Consider the following 21,659-nt stretch of genomic DNA (forward strand, 5'->3'; position numbering starts at 1 on the left):
AAGGATTGCAGAAACTTAAGTCTCTCCATCATGCTTCCAGTACACCACCTACCCTGGGGTGGGAGGTAGGAAGCAGGAGTATTGGTGTAAACATGCTGGAGCCAGTGTGTAGCTGAGAATCAGGGAGCTGCTACACTCAGTGGAAACTAAGAATCAGAGAATATCTGGCCTCAAATTTACCATATTGGAATCCCTATTGTATTAGTTTTACATGTGGTCAAAATTTCATATAGTTGTTCTTGAAATAGAAATGTAAGGTTCACAGGCAACACTGTTTTTCTGTTTTGATTTTTGTTTTGCATTTGTGACAAATCAAAATCCATTTTAGAGGAAAGTGAAAGTAGTAGAGAGACCATCTTAATGAATTGTCTTAATGGGTGGACAACAGTGAGGGGAGGTAGAGAACAGAGGAGGAAAGAGGTCAGTGAAAGTAGGGTGGGGAGGACATGACTAGTTGGAGGACGCATTCATCTCTGCAACCTCTGTGAAAAGTATCTAGCACAATGAAGCCCTGACCCCCTGTATGGCTTCAAGATACCTCTGTGATACAAATATGTAATAATAAAAAATAAACTGTGAGCTGAATTGCTGATAGGCACTTTAGAATGTGGGCACCTCACAAAGAAAACCTACTTCTCCTCCCACTCAGCAGCAGGTGTGACATCTCCCTCCTTCATTATGCCCCAGGATATGCATGTACTTGCCACAAGCAATTCCTTTGGGTGAATATAAGAGAAAATGTATTTTAAATCTGACCTCACCTACTTTTTCTAGCATTGACCACTCAGGCAAGGACTGAGGCAAGTGACCCTGATGCAAGTTTTTAAATGTCCCACATAATTTCCTAATCCTGCTGGCCTAGCTCCTCCTACTCCACAAAGTAACCTGATTATACCCTGCCTCGATTACAATTACAGATATCTAATCAGGGAACAAAACCATGTGACAATGGCAATAACAAATAATAAATCACAAGAAACACAGTTTGCTCACAAACTATTAGGAGATATTTATTTAGCTGAAATGTTTGTTAAATAATTCTAAAGAATAAAGACATTTGTAAAAACCAATTCCTTTCATGGAAGTTTTACAAACAGAAAAAGGTGCGAAGTTCAGTGATTATTTCTTTGTCCATTTCTAACCACTAACAATGTGAGTTAGGGTTAAAAACCACGGGGGCCTACAGGTGAAATTCTCTATACATCACTCCCAGTCCTTTAAACATCTTAGACAGCTGTGGCTATTTACAGGTCTGTCGCATCTTACGCACATTTAACATGCGCTATTTCAGTTTTATGCAGTTGGCAAAAACAAAAACAATTTAAATACTGTTTCTGTAGTGTGGGCGATTCTGCCCACCATTACACTCAATGTCATTTTGACTATATGAGATTTTAGCTTTACACGCTGACTGCGGATCTTAACCCCAGCGAAAGATGCGACAGACCTGTATCTGCTTCATGTGGAATCTGTACTTTGGAAATAGATTCTGCCCCTTCTCTGCATTTTTAAAGTATCCATATAATTTATGTAGTTTTAAAACAGTTTAACTTTGCACATTTGTTGCCACCTTTCTGGGTTTTTTTAAATATGTACCTCAAGTAATTCACTAATGAATGGGAGAAGAGTACAAACTATGTAGCACCCAAAGTAAATGGAGCTAAGGGTGAAGGAACAAGCATATTCCTATGAGCACTTCCCCCCCCCATTTGTTTTAAAACTTCAGCATTTATTCTTCACAAATCTATAATATTATATCCAAGGTCAGCCAAAATGATTTCCAAAAAGGGAGTGTTGGGCGGGGGGGAAGGGGGGAAGAAACTGTGAGCATTCAGAAAACATTTACTCCTTAACTACAAATGGAACACTAGATTCATTTTTAGGGACCCCCAAATGTCCTCTATCCCTTATCAACCCTCAGCAATCCAGGTTCAGGGAATCACAATCTGCCTCTAATCCCCTCCCTCCTATTTAATTTACAGAATCAAAAAATGGCTGAGTTTTTTTTTAATTTAAAGAATAAAGAACATTGATTTTATGATTTATCTACTTTAAAATTTTCATGAATAGTTCTAGTGATAATTATAAATGTATAGAACCCAGCAAGTAGGGAAGTAAAAGCAAAATTCAATATTTATGAAGAGTCTGTTTTCTATAAATATAGAAGTTCAATAAGAAGCGCTAGAGCTTTTCCTTCAAATGTAAATCAAATGTATTTGCAAAAATAACTAGTCCTTTTCTTTAATATAAAATGTCTCAGAATAGTTTGCAATATTGAACTGATTTGAACTGAGCCACAATACCTCTGAAAATTGAAAAAAGTTATGGGTCAGACCACACAATCGTTACTCACGAGAACAGTCCTTAATCATGCCAGAAATCTTCTTGACTTCAGTGGGACTACTGGCATGGGAGGTTTTGTAGGATTGGGCCCCTTGGATATGGTTCTTGAACTTATTTTGTGAGCATAAGTTCTGTGTACTGACCTTATGCGCCTGAGCCTTCTCAGATGTGTAGTCCGTAGGGAACTGTCTATATCTTTCAGCTCAATCCAAGGTCCTAATGCAAAATGCACTCAGGGACACCATGGGGACACGTGACACTTCCTGTAGGACTTTTGAGCCATAAACCAATAATTGGATTGCATTAATATATATATATATATATATATGGTATTTTTTATCTGTGACAGCTAAAATGTAGTTAAAGTCGTCTTTTTAATATTTAACAACAATCTTCATTTAATCAACAATCTTAATTTATTGCAACCCTGATAGAATGTTGCGAATGAAGTGCTGCTAGGAAGAGGCAGGTGTCTAAAAAGAAAAGAAGAAAAGCAACAGTATAGAGAACTAGAGTCACAACAGACTAACCAGAACATGGAAATAAAGTTTGTTGCACACTTTGCTGGGGATACCCAGAGCTGTGAGCCACTGTGTTACCCCTCCACCTCATCAAATGTGAGTTTTGCTGGGGATTGGGCTGTGTCTCTGCTCCCTGCCATACCAGTCTGTCTTCCTCACCAACAAATTCCTCAAGGCTCTCCTGGCCCAAGCCTCACCTAATAGCACTCTCTGAATTTCTGCCCCTGAGCTCCTCAGAGATGTTTCTCTGCAATGCACAGCTTCACTACTGTACATTCACAGAAGACAGTAAATTTGCTGCACTGCTAGAGTCAGTACATCACAGTTTATTAATTTAATTAGGCTAAAAACACTTCTCCTTTCAAACAAAGCACTACACTGATTTATAGTAAAAGCTAAACAAGTTTATTAACAAAATAAGTGTAGATTAAGTGATACCAAGTAAAAAGGATAAAGCTAGAAATGGTTACAAACAAATACAAGTGAAAAAACACACCTAAAACTTAATCTAGCAAGATACAGTCTTAGTCCAAAATGGTTTCTTTTACCCCCAGTCTCCTTTCCAGCTTTTTACTGGCCACCCTGGCCAAGACCCATCACAGAGATTGGCTAGCTTGGCTTCTTTGTTTCCTAAGGTGGAGAATAAAGATGGAGTGCCTCTCTGTTCCTTATATCCCCAAAGGGATATCGTTTTCTGATAAGTCAGGAAGGCCTTCACTCTTCTGCGTCTCTCCATGTTAAGTCTCTGTCTCTCAAGGTCAGGAACAGAATAACCCCTGCTGATTTAGCTTCATAGTTTTGTTTACTGCTAAAATGTAAATTGTGGTAAAGCCACATTCCTTTACCTAGACACCATGACCTAGGCTAGGCTGTCTTGTCTTAAACATGTGCTCGTAACATCGTACAGAGAAAATTCACATATAATGCCAACACATGCATTTTATGATGATATTAATAACTAGCTTGTTGTTAGCTTTCATATGATACCTCACAAGACATATTTTGTACAACTATCATTGCAGTAGTGTGTGGGTGTGAGTACAGGAGTACCTAGAGGCAGAACGATATAATAATAGACTCATAGAACTGTAGGGTTGGAAGGGATCTGAAGAGGTCATCAAGTCCAGCCCCTTGCACTGAGGCAGGACCAAATACACCTAGAACTTAATGCATGTTTGTGCAACCTGTTCTTCAAAACCTCCACTGATGGGGATGTCACAACCTCCCTTGAAACCTTAATTATCCTTATTGTTAGAAAGTTTTTCCTAATATCTAACCTAAATGTCTCTTGCTGCAGATTAAGTCCACTATTTCTTAACAAACCTTCACTGGATATAGACAGAATCCTCTAATATATTTGGAGATGGTTATCAGGTTACACCCCACCCTTGTCTTCTTTTCCCAAGACTAAACATGCCTAGTTTTTTCCAACCTTTCTTCATAGGTTGGGTTTTCTAAAGCTTTGATCCTTTTTGTTGCTTGGCACCTTGCATGATTAGATTCTTAAATGGAAATTTCTTGGGACTAGAATGTTGTCTTCTTACTTGTCTGTGGCTCATCATTTTTGCCAGTGATGCCATATAAACAAAAATAGCAGTGCCATTCCAGATCTGTAAACCAATAACTAATAATTAATCTTACAGTAAAAAAAAATCCCAGTCTATTAAAGCATAAGTACAATAAAATCCTGCACAAATCCTATAGCATCAGTAATCTCACAAGAAAACAAATCCAGGACCAACAAACAATATTACATCCCATCCATAAAATAGATGCCATCTGTCTGGGGCAGAAAAGTCACAAGACAGATCTTGAACACTAACTGTATATCTATCTGAATGGTAGCAAATAATTTATTAAATTAATATGAGAAAGTTCTTTATAACATTCTAATATTTGTTGTTGATTAGATATGGGGATAAGGATGTTCTATCAGTGGAAACCTTTATTTCATTGTTTTGGGATTTTCATTCTGTCTTATCTTTTCTTGTTTTGTCTTTCACTTCTGGTTTAGTGCTGGCAGGATTTCCCATTATTGCAAACTATTTTACACTGTGTTTAGTGCTACAGCCTCAGACGTACAGGGAGAAGTGTATAAAAAAAATAGATGACAAGCAAAAATCATTTGGGCTTTGATCTTTTGCTGTGGCTGATGAACGCACACTGAAAAGCAGGATGGTGTCTGTGAGCAAAGAGGGCTACACATGACTTTTTCATTCCCTTAATTCTAGGATTTTTGTTTGGTCTGCCTTCAGGTGGTTCCAGTTTGTGCTGGCTACCAATAGCCTCCAGGGACGATCACAGCAGCTGAGAATCGCAAAGGCAATGGGAGCTCTAGCCATTCCTCCTTCCCTCCTGGCCATCCCCCCTGAGGCTATGCAGTGAAAAGCCCTTGAGGATCAGGACCTAGTGCTTATATCCAAATTTGTCACTCTGGGAAAATTTAAGTTTGTCTTGTGGAAAAGCTACATGAAGCCTGGACTTCCTGGGCCTTGTGAAGCTCAGTGGGAAGAAAAGTAACAAACTTTTCTTTGGGTCCTTTAGGGCCCTTGAGGCCTTTAATTTTCTTCTGAAAGAACCCAAATTCCTTTAAGAACAAGCGAAGTGTTAGTGTTCATCACACCTGGGATACCTCCCCTAACCACCCACCCAATATCACCTGCATTGCAATTTCAGTGAGCAAAATGCTTGTTTTTGAATATAGAACAGTGACCTTGCCAGCAGCATCACTGGGAGATGCAGTGCAAGGCACTACACCCTTCACCAGAGCACATTGCTGATTAACTGCATGCAACAGGACTTCTTACATAGCACAACAGGAATTTGTGTATCATGTTAGGCTAACTGCAAAATATTGAATAAAAGAGTTAGTGCAATCAGTGACATCTCTGGAGGACATCTGCAGCAACATCTTTGTATTATGATTTGTGTTTTTTCCCTTAATTACCCCAGGCATCATCACATTTTAATTTTACGTTGTCTCTTTTGGCAGCTTAGAAAGTCCATGAAAGATTTTGTATGCATTTATATATTTTTAAACAAATGCTTCAAATGTCATTTGTGGGTTTTTTTTTAATTAAGTGCCAGAAGACCAATCATTGTAAATAACCTGCTAGAACAATCTGTTGTGAGCTGCTCTGTGGAGAAAGATTCCTTCCTAGGAAGGAAACACATATGAGTGCCAAGCTTCAAAAGTGCTATTGTGAAAACAGTGAGTAAAACTGCATTTAAAACATGATGAAAAATAACTTGATAGTGTCTTTTTATGCCTTAACTGTCTTGGATAAGGTTAATAAAGGATACCACTGCCAGATGAAAAGTTTGCAATTTGGATAACACTTATGATTAGCCACTAGTAGTGTGAAAATGAGCTACAGATACTTACACAGCCTTAGAGGAAAGGCCAAGATTTGCTGTCACTGAACATGCTTGACTGTATATATTTTTAAAATGCTGCTTCTTCTGTGGTGCTTAATTTTAAAAACATACTTTTTTCTGACTTCCATTTATGCAATATTGTTAATCAAATGGAGACAAATTATTAACAGGCCTTGTTTTGTTTGCTTGAGTGAGTAACAGTAGGTGTTTGAAATGTGGCATACCACCACACTAGACATTGGAAACTTTTTATCTGTGAAACAGCAAGGTGGTTATTGCTGTATTTCTCTAGTTTGGCTGACAAGCTGTAGAATCCTACTGTGAAATATTTTGCATTTTTCCAAAGCATCTTAAATTCTCAAACCTGAAAGGGTGTGAAATTCCACTAAACAAGCCACTCTGCTGTGCATGCAAAGAGCCAGAGTCCCTCAGCAATCTTTAAATCTCACACCTTCATTAAACCTCACCATGTAAAGCCAACAGTTACATCAGTGCTGCAGCAATTTTTAGAAGGCTACAACTGTATGATCCTGGAACTTCTACTGCCGACAGTTAGTTGCTTGAAGCAAAAGTGTTATTAACAAGCCACCTTCCCCACAACATATCTGCACTGGATGCCATCCCCAGCTCATCACCTCCATCTGTCTCTCTGTACAGTGGGGTGTGCACACCAGCAGGCTCTGACCATGGGATTCAGTTTGCTGCTGAGCTACTCATCAAACATCCTGCACTGCATGGACTCCTTCCTCTAAGTATTGTATGCTGCAGACAGCCCTGACTGTGAGTCTGACAGGAGTGTACTTGTCTACTTTTATAACGAAGATACCATAAGCCAAACCATCATGGGCTGGGATGAGGAGATTTCTTCTTCCAAAGAGTTACAAGATTTTGTAGGAATCCCTTCTAAGCATTTAAATCATTCTATTTTGCAGATTCCATGTTTCATAGGTAATTGGTGGTGTATTTCAATAGAGGAGCCAAGCATATTTTCAACATCTGATTCTTCTCTCACCATTTCCAAAAGTCCCAGAAGACTTCTATATTTAGATGAAAATGTGGGGAATGAGTTCACTTATTAATACCAAAGCTTTCTCCCTTTCCTTGTCAGTTGTGTACATCTCTTTTTATACTTTCTTACAGGAAACGCATCAGCGTAACAGCTGGTGTTGTGAAGTATTGGTGTAAAGGTGCACTGTAGAATTAAATAATATTCTATTGCATGTATGAATGCAAGTAAATGAAATCATTTTATTACAATTTCTAAATCCTTTCATTTGTGTGACTAATCATTTCAGTAGTTCTTCACTGTCCCCTTTCCTTTATAGCTCTCTGGCACTGTTTTCTGCAGAGTGAAACGCAAGCAGAACACTCATCTTCCTTCCCAATGACTTAATGGTTTGCTTCCAGCCTCCCAATTATTAATCTGACTGAAAGATCAGAGCATATTTCAAAAGGTATCTGATGCTTCTAAATGAGCTAACTTCCCTTTACCCCTGTTAGCATAGGATAGAAGTGTAGAAGATAGGTGCTGGTATAGCAGAACAGCAAACAAATCCATCTAATGTAAAGCAATATCTTACACCTCATGGATCGCAGGCAGATGTAAATCATTCATACTTGTGCCTGGCCAGTTGTGCATCATGTCATCCCAAAGAATATCATTTTATGCCCAAAAGAATGCAATTTTTTTCTTTCATTCAGTTACTTTCTGAGTCAGAATTAAATAATTTCTTCATTCAGTAATCATAGAGTGTTCACATATTTGATTTTCTCTATTGAGGATGATATAGAGAAGTATTACTTGCTTTATATACATGCAGACAGAAAAAACCCCCAATCTCAGAGCTGCTAAAGATGACAATACACTCCATTGAAAGAATAGCAGGAACAAGTTGCAAAACTTCTTCATCTTTAGCCCTCAATAGTGGCATGCTGATATAGCTATGGGAGAGACTGTGCCAGGGTAGGGAGCCATGACTTTCCAGCTGTGCTTCTGTAACTCTGATACTTACAACTGAGATAACTAGTCCTTTCGGCTATTCTGTGCTGTAGTAAAAACAATGAAGATTACTGCTCTCTAAGCAGTACATCTTATTACTTAGGACTGATCACGTAACATGTTTTCTTTTAGCAGTATGATTCATACAAATTACTTCCACAATGATGCTGTGCAGTCAGTCGCAGCCCACTCTGTTATCTCACATCATAAATTAGGTTTATTAAACAGGTTAGACCAACTGTAATGTCTTAAAGTAACGTTTCACTCTGAAACTTAATCATAAACTTTCAGTTATTTAAAAAAAGTTAAACTAGACATATAAGATATTCAGATGATCTGGAGGCTGATTTACATTTCCTCAGTATGAGCCAAGTCCTCGGCCTTGTCTATGTAGGTATGAGGGAGGCAAAATAACAGACCATCGTATAAAGTGAAAGTGCGTCAGACCAAGTACTCCTAAGCATTGCTAGTCCCAGTGTGCAAGGGGTGGTGATGGAATCTATACCCATTCAGTGGGTAGCTGGTGCAGAGCTGCTTGGAAATATAGAAAGAGGAGAGCTCCCACACTTGAGGAGCCCTGGCTAGATTCTAGTCCCTCTGTCAACTAGCTGCTAGGGACCTGTGGTAAGTGAGTCCTCCCTGACCTTGAACATCTTTGGGAGGGTAAAAATAATTGGTCTACTCTAAAGGACTTGTCTTTTGCTCCCATCTATCAGCTTGACTTTGGAGCTGTCAGTTAGGGAAATGTCTGTTGTGTGGTATGTTCCACTTAATCTCCTGGCTGGTAATCAGCTATGGAGAAACCCACCCCTGTACAGAGATGAGGCAATTAGAACTGTTGTCTACTTGATCATTGATTCCTCAGTGTCATCCTTTAGTGCTCAGATGGAATGAGGTTTAGGGCAGGGAACACTGTTGGAGAATTGCAGAAACTTTCTGTAGCTGTCCCAGAACATCATCCATGCCTACAGAGCCTGGATGGTACACCTTTGACAGGCTCTGCACTGCAGTCATAGTTGAGCCATGAATTTGGTTCTACAAAAGCAAGACGATTCAGATAGCCGGAAAGGAGTTATTACAGAACTATAGTGTGGGACAAAACAGATGTTTACTTGCAGTCCAGTTCACAGAGAACAGGTATTCAACTCAACATCACAAAATTCACCATAACGAACAGGAGAATTTGAAAGCCTGAGAGACCGAAGAGCTTTGTTTATTCACAAAATAGGTTGATCTTAGAAGTAACATTGCAAGATTCTTTATAATGCCACACTAAAGTTCAACCTCTCTAAGGGTGGGAAGGTTGCTTATTCCCCAGGCATACTGTCTCTTTGCTGAGACTATCAACAAGGTTGTCTGTTCTTTTTTTGTCAGCTCTTCTGTAGTTAGGGAACCATGAGGAACTGAACTAAGACCATCAACACATTTTACTTAGGCCAATGAATGATGACTGTCTGTAACAGTTTTTGCTAAGTGGGCTGGCTTTGAGTAACAGTTCGCACAAAGTAATTAAAAACAACATTGTCCAAGGAGTAAAAAAATGATGAAACTGTCCAAAAAATCTCGAAGTCAAAATTAAGGAAATTAAAATGAAAATCTCATCCCATTGAAGTGAATAAAAAGGACCATAAACTGGAACATAAATTGTAGGATGGAGATTTAGAGAGTAAATTATCAAATATATATAGATATAATCTATAAAATAGCAAGACATACTTTAAATATATCAGAAGCTGCAAAGGAATTGGTAGATCTGATGGCCTATTAAGGAGTAAAGGAGTAATTAAGAAGCATTGCAGGAAAGTGTTTTTTTTTAACAGTAGTCTTCACCACAGAGGATGCTGGGGAGACACCTATCCTTTTGAGGTAAGGAAGGTCAGATACTGTCAGAGACTGTGGTATCAAAGGAAGAGGTATTGGAACAAACTGACAAAGTTAGACCAACAATCATCAGGACTGGATGGCATACGTTGAGAGTTGTAAAGAAAATTTAAGAAGGAAGTAGCTGAGCTGCTAACAAAAGCATGCAATGTCTCATTAAAATTGGCTGTTATCAGCAGTGTTGCAAATGTTACAACTGTCTTCTCTTTTTTAAGGAAAGCATTCAGGATGCTCCTGTGAATTACAGACCAGTAAGCCTTATTTGAGCACTAAGTATACTGGTTGAAACTATAATTAAGACTAGAATTATAAAACACTCAGATAAAAATGACTAAATAGTGACAAACCAGCAGAGATTTGATAAAGAAAAATCTTGCTTTTCTAATCTACTAGAATGGTTTGAGTATATCAGCAAAGTAATGAGTGAAGGAGAATAAGAGCCCATAATTTAGATGGACTTTCAGAAAACTCCTTGGAAGACACTGTCAAGGAAACTAAGTAATCACAGAGTGAAAGGAGAAGTTCAGTCATGGATTAGAAGCTGGTTCAGAGACTGAAAACAAAGAAGAGAAATAAATGGTCAGTTCTGAACATACAAAAGGTTAATAGTTGGTTGGCCCAGAGTTTCATACCAGGCCATTGGTCATTTAACATTTTCGTATTCTTAAATGGAAATAAATAATATATGTATCTATGATCTGGAAAGGGGATGGATAGTGAAGTGGCAACAGTTGTAGATGGCACAAAATGATTTAAATTATTCAAGATTAGAGAAGGGTATGGGGAATTTCAGTAGGACCTATCAAAGTCCATTGAATAATATGTACAATGTAAGGTGAAATTCAGTGTTGACAAATGCAAGGTAAGGCACATAAGAAGGAATAACTTGAACTACTCAAATACATTTTGGTAACCACTTAGGGTGACCAGATGTCCTGATTATATAGGACAGTGACAATTTTTGGGTCTTTTTCTTATATAAGCTCCTATTACCCCCTACTCCCTGTCCTGATTTCTCACATTTGCTGCCTGGTCACCCTATAACGATTCAGAAATAAGACTTGTGCCTCATACAAGTTCAATGAAAATCTCTGCTCAGTGCAGAGCAAGGGTCAAAGAAGCAAACAAAATGGTAGGATGCAAAAGAAATGGGATTTTCAATATTGAAAATCTTATAATATTAAATAAATCAACGGTATAGAGAATATACATAGTACAATAATGAGGGGCTATTCAATTACTTACAGAAGCAATACCTTTAAAAATAATAAAAGGAAATCTTTACATTTACACAATACATAATTATGCTGTGGAGCTTATTGATACACAAGATTATTGAGGCCAAGAGTTTAGCGTGATTCAAAACGAGTTGAGAAATGTATCTAGACAACATTATCATCTACTGTATATTAGATAAGTTTAAAAAATATGTGAAGGGATATAAATCCTTGTGATTCAGAGCATAGGCCAATTTCTAACTGATCAGGGTTAAGAAGAAACTTTCCCTATGGGAAGGTTATTCCATAAATGCTTATTGCAAGGTTTCTGGCATCTTCTTCTGAAATACATCTGGTACAGGCCATTGTCAGAAACAGGACATTTGTGTAGATGGACTACTGCTCTGATCCCGTATGTCAATTCCTGTGTTGAATCAATGATCTAGAGACGAAAGGTTCAATATCCTATTATCAGTCTCCTGAACTATCCTATTCCCCCCGTTATCCCCATTCTACTATTGATTAAATTAAATTAATGCACTAAGGCAAATGGGGAAAGGAAAGAAATCCCATATCTTAACATAGCTCTTTGTGCTTTAACCTGCATTAAAGGAAAAGAGTAACTACTACCCCAAAGTGCTGTACAAGCTGGAAACTAGACGTGTTCACAACAGCTCAGTTATAAAAAGAGATCTTTATTTGGCTATTATCATTTAACTTTTTATTATTTTTAGACATATGAGTATGCATTTGCTGCTCATTACATGCTACAGTTCTGGGGTAAGCTAGGTACAAAGAGACTGTGAAGGACAAACCCCTACCATTCATCTGTACACATGTACCATGCTGACTGCTGTATATTGAAGAAAGATTCTCTGTACATTCACCAATCTGAAGAAATAATGAGCTTAAAGCAGTGGAACCTCTGAAAACAGTTGGCAGTTAGATAATGATGGATATGCTACAAAATCCAGAGATCTTGGTGGTGAAGGATGAATGACTCATGTAATGAAAAGAAAGCTAAAGCTGATCACCTTCCCTGTTAGTATAAACAAGTAAAATGCAATTCAGTGTGATGATGGTTGTGATGCATTGCATAATAAATTACATGCCTGGATCATAAAGGCAATTTTTTATGATAGAAAATTTTAATAGAAAATGTATGTAAATGAGTATAATGTGCCAATTGGTGCTTTTTTTGACTAGAATGTTAGATGAGAAAATAGTTTCTCCTACAGCACATTTGCAAGAAGAGTTGGAGAATGTGCTGAGTGCAACATTCTGATTGTAGCTAACCCACCCATTTGTAGTTCAAGGTACAAGATCAGTTAAGCACTTTGGGGAATTTTGTTTCTGTAAAACTGCATATCATTGAGCAGCAAAATTCGAAGTGATTGGTGAAATTCAGAGGTGACGAACTACAGTGTAAGTTACACATTAGTAGGTTGGTGAAAGTGGGTCTAACACTGGTCTAAAATTCCCTCTAGTTTCAATGGGACCAAGATTTTGGTGAGTGAATAATACTGCAGGCTGTTATAACTAATATACTGATGGAGCTAGAGGTTGGATTTGTAGTTAGAAAAGCGTCAAATAAGTAGGTGTAAGAAGGTATAAAGATAAAGTAATGGGTGTGTGTGATCTCATCATTCGTCCTTCTGTAAAGCTAGCTCATATATGTTCAGCCAGGAGGCTTGGAACACAGGTGAGTGGCAGACAGGTGGCAAGGAAGCAGCTGAAGAAGCCAAAGGGAGTGTAAGCAGCAGGTTATAGGCTTTTGGAAGAGGGCTTTCCCCTTCTGACAGAGCAACTGCTGCTTTTTGCTAGCTGTGTAATTCTTCGAAAAGAGCCCCATACTATGTACCTGAAGTGTTCTGCCAGAACATACTGAATGGTTGGATTCTCTGCCTGCACATCTTAAGAACTCCACAGCTGGGGTGTTCATGTTCTCTGGAGTTTCTAAATTTGACCAGAATCGGGGTTCTCCTGTGGCAGAGCTCCACAGATTAATCACTTCTTCCTTCAAGTCTCCCCATTGTAGAGTTTTAATGTTATCAATTTCCACATGTAGTCCCCTTCTTAGGCCTCCCTACAACTATGCCTGACCTGAGGCATCTACTCCTTCCTGTGTACATTATTGTATATAGGCTTTTCAATTATACCTCTCAGAGTGCCTCATAAACATTAATGAATGTGCTGTATTACACCCCTCTGAGGAAGGCTTAGAATAATCCCTAGTTTTACAGATTATGTAAATGAGGCAAAGGGATTCAAAGGATTTGTCTAAACTGGGGGGTAGAGTGGGCCTAGGTCCACTGTTTTGACCATAAGACTATTCTTCCTTCTGTTGCCACGTTTTTCCAGGGAAAAGGGGTTCCTAGAGCTAACTTGACACCGCTGGCTCAGGTTTCTAGGCTATAGGCGGCCAATCTACAAATGGGAGGTAGGCTTGTGGCACCCAGTTGGTGGTAATGAAGGTTTTTTCTATTGTGTTGGCATTTCTGCATAATACTGAAGTTTTGGCTGCATAATTCAGACCTCATGTGATGTTTAGTACAAGAGTTCTTGGTGACAGGAAATAAATGGATAAAAACTAAGCACAACCTTTTTGTTTAGGAGAAATTTCACTCTTGATGTACACAGGGTTCAGTAAAGTGGCTTACAAATATTCAGATGAAAAAAATTTCATGAGAAAATATGGTTTCATTGAAACTGAATGTTTCCATGGAAAAGTAGCAATTTTAATGATTTTTTGAATTTTTCCAAAGTGACATTTTAGGGTTGATTTAAGTTGAAATGTCACTTTGAAAAATGCCAACTTTTTGTTCCATGACATTTTTTGATATTTTGACAAACAAATATCAAAATATTGGAATATCCCTGGAACAAAATTCCATTTTCCAAACAACTCTAGTATTCCTGCCCTATACAGAATAATTGAGCTGATCAATGCCAGAATTTTCCCAATTTTTTCTTAGAAAATAGCCTGTGACTGTATATAATATATTGTCACCTAGAAGTCTTTTGAGAAAACAACAAAATATGTGCATCCAATCAAAAAAAGTTTTGATGTCCATAGTATGAGGGGAATGCAGTTATTTCATGAGCTTCTCATTTGAGAAACTTGTGGCAGTTCCTCTGATTGGGCACGTGGAGCATTGCCTCACCCAGATAAATGTGAAAATAAAATCAAAGTAAAATAATTTCACCTTCATCTCAGTTCAATGCACCATTCACAGCTGTTAACAGAACAGCTCTTCCAGATGTGGGAGCCATGTGGGGTTACTGCTCTTTTAACCTAAACCATGCACTTTGCAGTGTGAAGCACCAAAGCGGGACCACCAGGACTTCATAAACGGTATGTGCACTATATTAACAGCCTAGCAGCCATAGCAGAGACCACCATATGCACTGCAGAGAAGTCATATTATCCCAGCTAAAATTTAAAGTAGAATCCTCATTGGGGAGATTTGGGTTGTTAGGTAACTTAATTCTGTAGTCAAGTGAATAGAGATGGGCACAAGGCACAAAGTTAGGATCTGAATAGCCTCAAATATTGGGGGTGTTCAGGTTTGGAATTTTAGTTAAGACCATTAGAGGTACACTCAGAAAATTTAGGTTTGGTTCCCAGATCCCCCAAACATAGATCCAAGGTTTCAATTCAGGCTCTAGAAGGAAGTTTGATGGTCTCAGTTGAACCCTACTGGCATTTACAGGTTTCAACTTTTTTGATCCATGTTCTTCTGTACAGTTATTTGTAGTTTGCGTATGTGAAAGCAAAATAATAAAATAAATAATAATTATGTCATTTGGTCAGAACATCAGAGACCAATGTTCCTTTGACAAACAGACTCAGATTACCCTTTTATTGCTTTCTCTAAAATAGGCCATTTTTTGGTCAGTTTGTTTGTTGCATTTTTGTCAGGGGCACAAATTCTTATTTATGTAGGAATTAGAGATCCATAACATACTTATGGCAAAGGAAGAAGAGCTACATGACAGAATTCCAGAGACATAGAAAATGTCCTAGTAACAGGATTGCAGTTCTTTATGTGCACTGCTGAAATGGTTAACAAAAAAGGAAAAAAAGAAAATTAGACCCTCTATTCCGGAGAGCATACATTTATGTGAAGAGGATGGTTAGCTGGGGGTGAAGAGACGAGGACTTGGGTAGTTATAAACTTGTAGAATAATCATGGGAAAAATGATGAAGAGTTCATAGCAGTGTAGTAATGACATGAGAAAACAAATGCATTGTTATGATTAGATCAAATTACAAAGAGAAATCAGTAAATGTTGACAACACTGCTGCACACCATATATAGGAGACAAGAAATCTCTCTCTGTAGCTGTGATTGTTACATGCAAGCAAGAGTTAAAAATACAAGAGCAATTTTTAGAGACACCTCATGACTAGAAATCAGTGCTAATAAGATTCTTTTCCTCTTGCAAGATTCACAGAAAGCCCTCAATCCATGCCGAGCACATTCAAAGGCAAGGGACTAAGCGCTCCCCTTACAGATTCATTATCATTCGCAGGTTATCCCAAGCCAAGTGAATCAGGAAAGCAAATGAATTAGTGAGAATTAAGGAGCCTCTGTGGTCTGAACCCTCTCCAAATCTCAGCTAAGATGAAAGTAGATGCTGATGTCTTGTGTCCCAGGGTTCTCAGAATTGGAGCCCCAGTGCCTAGTCGCTTCCTCCAGAGCCTTGCAGAAATGTACAGGCAGTTAATGTTGCCTAACGTCTCTTGACCGTGGGTTCAGCCATGTGGGAAAAGTTTTACGAGTCTGCAAAAACCAAACCCCCTTTCACTCACAATTAATTACAGGAGAGTTGCTATAGCACCTCACTGTCAATGAGTCTTCTCCTCTCAGTCACACAGTAATAATCAAAGCTACTGGTGTAATGACTTAGTACATAATGATATCAGATGGGATCGTTAAAGGACAGATCTATAACATTGAACCACTAGCTGTTTGGAATAAATATCTTAAACAATAGCATGAATTGTACAACAGGTACAGATTCTAGATCTATAGGGATTTTTCTACTTTTTTAAAATGGTGCAATGCATATAGCATTTATTTTTAAAAATAATATATTTATTTTTATTTGTTGTGATACAGTGATCTTCCTGGAGCACTATTGGACTTAAAGTAAAGCATTTTGGAATGGTTTCAGAGAAGCAGTTTGTTTTCATTAAATACTTGTTATTCCTAATGATATTTGATCACTATAAAGAATAGAGTTTAATTAAAGAAACACATTGGTTAGAAAAAATATTTGATTTTCCAGAAGATAATAATTTATCCTTGTTTGTAAGTAGGAAAAACTAATTGTGATTGTGTGACTTATTGTTTTGTTGTGTTACACAATGTTATTGGTTTTGAGAGAGAGAGATGGTTTGAGAGGAAAATATTTATTCCATTCAAAATAATTCTGTAATATTAATTTTGTGTGTCATATGCCACTTATGTTTTTCAAATTATTTAACGTAAGTAATTATATGTATGATAATACATTTGGCAAGTGACATTAAACAACATTCTCACATCTTCAATTTGTATCAATATTTTAATCTCGCATATTTCTCTGCAAGGATTGTTAATGTCAATTATTTCAATGAATATGAAAAGTTCACCATGAAATTACATATTTTCATAATAAACATATGGCATTTATTTATTTATTAAAAATGGATATTATTTTAGTCAAAGATATTAATAGAAAATGAAGTCAGATAACTCTACACATATAACCAAAGTCTTGCATTAATATACTGCTCATGTACCACTATCCATAATTGTTCCTTTAAACAGGTTGGAAAATTTTCTAGTTTTTATGTATCCTCGTCATACAATTCCTGACTCGTGACCTGCAATCTACCATCAGGCTTGATGTGCGTGACCATATTTCATATGTAACCAACACGATCTTTATAAATACATAGATTAAAATATTTTGTTTCTTTTAAAATATTAATAGATATCCAAAGATACCACATGTATAAAAAGATAAAAAAGCCTCAACCTTTTGCAGATTTGACTCAGTCGGAGTTTGACTGAGTAAAATCTCTTAACATTCAGACAGAAAATCATTAAAGAGACAAATATGTTAATAAGATTGCATCACAATTAAAAATGCTGTGAATGGTTCTGTGGGTTACACGAAGAGGTATATACAATTTAAAAATGACTAGCAAATGAGACTTTTTTTTGAAATGTGTGTTATTTTCAAAAATATCCTCCTTGCAAAATAGTTTGTTTCTGAAAAAAGGTATTTGCTTTTACAACACTTTTCCCCCTTATTCATACACACTAAAGTTCTTCTAGCGATGTGTTTAAGAAATTATAGAATATTTTAACCCTTTATTTTCTTTTGTATAAAAAGCTGGACATAAAAATAATTATCATTTAAGCGAAGGCAAAAATATTGATATGAGCTACCAGTTATACAGTTTATTTTTCTTGTACTTATTATTGAAAATATTAATTTTCTTCAGTGTAGAAATCCTAAACACTAACTCCCACAGTCCCTCCCAAACACTCTGTCTTAAGAGAAATGTGAAAGAGAAATGTGTAAGAATTCAGCAAATCTCAGTCTGAATTCTTTAACATTACAATATTTGTTCCAGCCTCTTCTGTTATTTAGACATAAATAATGTGCATTCTGCACAGAAAACATTTTTCTAGTTTTATATATTTATGAAAGAAATACTTTAGTTGATGCAATATCTTACCCTCCTTCCATATTGATACAGTACCTATAAATTACATTTTTATATGCCTATCATATTTTTGATTAATTTTCTTAATGATATATAAAGAATTGAACACAGACTGAAAAATATGTAGGCAATTTTCCTTTGAAATCAGGTTTTGGCATATAGCACAGGAAAAAAGCAATTATAATAGTTTTCCAGACAATATCAACCTAGAAAAAAAGCAAACCACATACTACCATCAAGGTGACGGTGGGGGGAAAGCCTTATAATACAAATATTATTTAAAATTATGTGAATCTGCAGCAGCCTGCAGCAGTAGCAACAACAGCCAGTCCTGCATTAGCAAAGCAGTGTGCCCTGCCCTTGCGCTGGCCACAAATGACCAGTGAAATCCCAGAGGCACTCTTGAATTTCTGCATTCTCATTTCATCAGCTGCAAAATATCTGTCACTCATGTTTCACACTAGGCAAAGTGACACCTGCCAGTCTCAAGAACAAGGACAAATTAATGTTCCTCCGCCAACCGTATATCAGAAATGAGTGGCTAGCAATGGTGTGAACAATCACCAGCTCCAGTGCGTTGTTAAAGTTTGCAATACATTTCTGTGGTTTTCTTTGAGCCAGGCTAATTTGCAGCAGCTGTTGTCATTTTATGGTATTACTGAACATGTGCTTTAGCAATTTACCTCCTAATGACTCCTTTAAAAATATTTGCAAAATATGTTTCTGAGGGTTCATGAAACTGCAAAACGATGCAGCTTTATTTATAACGATGGCTGGAAGAGGCTGCTTTGTGGTTGCTGTAGTAAAGTATAATCTACTTCTCTTAGCTTCCCAAATGTCTTAGAAATCATCCAGAAACATTTCAGATACCAGCTATAATATCTTAACAAAAAAGGATCTCTGATGTCTGTCATCATGTCACATCATTTTATGCAATATTATATCTGTTTGTGATGAGATCCAACATGACAGGCTGTAATGCAATGTAACGTATCAAAAAATGTAAATAATACACTTTTGGGGATTAGATATCTGCTGTCAATTCCTATAGCAAGAATCTGAACTGAATTTATTGAGGCAGATGGAAGATCAGTGAACGCCAAACTGTCCATGGTGTTTGCGAACCAGCGCACATCACAGTTCACTGACTTGCCCAATTACTTTTGGGTAGTTTGGCACATATATAAATGCATTACAATGTTAAACAAAAGTTCTTGTGCTGTACACTGTTGTGAGTAAATTGTACTGTTAATTATAAATGTTGAAAGGAACAATGAAAATAGCTGAAAATCAGATTGCACATTTTTAAACCTTTCTCTTAAAATTAGAAACAATAAGAATATTACAGACATAATCTATATGCTGTGAATAACAGAAATTGCAACTGGGGGGATACATGCTAACTGAAAAAAATGCACTCGGGGCCAAATCCTGGTCCATCTGAAATTGTTGCACAGCTCCTCTTGTCTTTAGTAGGACCAAGATTTGCCCTCTTGTGACCTAAGTATCTTCTGCTTATATTTCCAAAGAGTAGTCAAGTGCCACACGAATAGGTGGTATTATGCTTATGAACTTATCAGGAGGCAAACAAAACATGTACTTTTTAAAATGATAAAGATTTATAAATATTGCCTCTGAATGAAAGTTCTCAACAACCACCTCATGTCTGGAAGAATATAAGCCACGTTCATGAATAAAATGCAAGACAACATGTCTACCACTATTTAACATTTAATGGATGATTTCTTTAAAAAACAAAAGGCAAAAAGCCACTCTAGCCCACTTTCTGTCTACACTGCAGGCATTTTTGCAAAAGTTTCCCATCATTGCTAACACTGATTCATCTGCACTGCTGTTAGGAGCTTAGCATAGACAAATGAACAGCTTTTTAAGCACTGTATCCATTCAACCTGCTCTAAGTAGGATTAGATAACATAGTGCTTTAAAAGCCCAGCAGCCTATATACTCTAGGGGTTCCTCACATTGCTAATGCTGCTGCAGCTGAACTGGTGTTAGCTATAGTGAAGAGGGTCTGCAAATTCTCCCTAGTGTAGACATGGCCTAAAAGGTAAGCAGGCAAACTCTAGCCTGATACTGCAAATCCTAGGATTGGAACCTTTGATTTGCTGTCACAGTGATGACTTTTAATTGTCCCAATAAACAAGCTTTTTAAAAAGCTTCTAAAATGTTCTCTAATAACATACTTTGGTCTTTAGCCATAGAAATGCAGAAATAATTAGAAGTGCCATTGTGTACAGTGCCTTCTGGACTGGGCTGAAAGTGAAGGAGAAAGTATCATGCTATCCTTGTCAGCTGCAAGGGTAATTACTGCTGGCTGAAATTACTCAACATTTGTTTATAAGCTCCCCAGAGCATGCTGTAAATAGATTGTCTGTTATAGTCCAATCACATTAAAACGCTGCTCCTTGTAAACTGCTACCTCCTGTTTTCTGTAAGCTAGACAGAGAAAGCCTGCTGCTCACTTATTGAGCCCTGAACACTGAAGAGCTATGTTTAATGTGATTGTTTTCATTAGCTCTTCTCTGTCCAGTATCACATTTACTGTTTGCAGGCTTTGAAGACTGGCATGTTGCATCATTTTCATTTTCTGTTGAATGAATATACTGGAGGGCATGTGCAACAATTGGATGGGATTTGTGGAACGGCAAAAACATCAGAGTCCCACACCAAAATCTGCTTTCCTCTCGGGTGATGGTATTTTTGTCTTAGACTTTTAAATGTCTCTGATGTTTCCAATAGTGGTCATGCTACCTAAATCCATGCAAGCTATATTTCCATAAAAGGTTAGAAATAATTTATTTTGCTTAACACTGAATTTCACAATGCAGCATTGTCCTGTCCATTGTGACCTGGGTTGTATAAAAGAGTGATGCAGCCACAGCCTGTCTGCTTGATTTGCTCTGAGCTTGATTTACCACATCATATCACAACAGCCAAGGTATTTGCAATAAACCCGGGGCCAAATTCACCACTGATATATGCAGACATAATTCTATTGCAGTCAACAGCATTGCATCTGGTTCCACAAAGTTGAATTTTGTCAGCGAACTGAGTATTTAGGGGATAGAAATGACTGTTGAGACTTTTGAAAAGGTAAAAATATGTTCTCTTTTTGGGGAAGAAAGGGTCTTTTAAGCATTACCATGTACCAAGAGTTTGCTACCAGTATTTTATAAGCAATTAGTGATCACCATTTTTATGTTTCTCTTACCCTTGAAACACACAAGGATATTTCAGCATGGCTTATTTCTGTTTATTACTGATTATTCCCCCCAAATCAGTGCTGATTATACATATACAGTATTTACAGATGTGCTCCCCATAACATCAAAAGTATCTGAAAGGACTGGGAGAGAGGGCTACCCACGGTACCCACAGAGATATACATTCATTCTAGGAAAGGGATAGGCATTGAAAACAATGCATTGAGGTTGATGCAGCTAAGACGATTTACATTAGTGGAGGATCTGCCCCAGAGTACTTACTATACAAAATAAGGGCTTGTCTTAAGGGATAATGTGCATTATGGGGGTGGGAGTTCTTAAGCACACTAATATGTTGTGCTTTAATTG

This window comes from Chelonoidis abingdonii, chromosome 10 (assembly GCF_003597395.2).
Source record: "Chelonoidis abingdonii isolate Lonesome George chromosome 10, CheloAbing_2.0, whole genome shotgun sequence".
NCBI classification, from domain to species: Eukaryota; Metazoa; Chordata; order Testudines; family Testudinidae; genus Chelonoidis; species Chelonoidis abingdonii.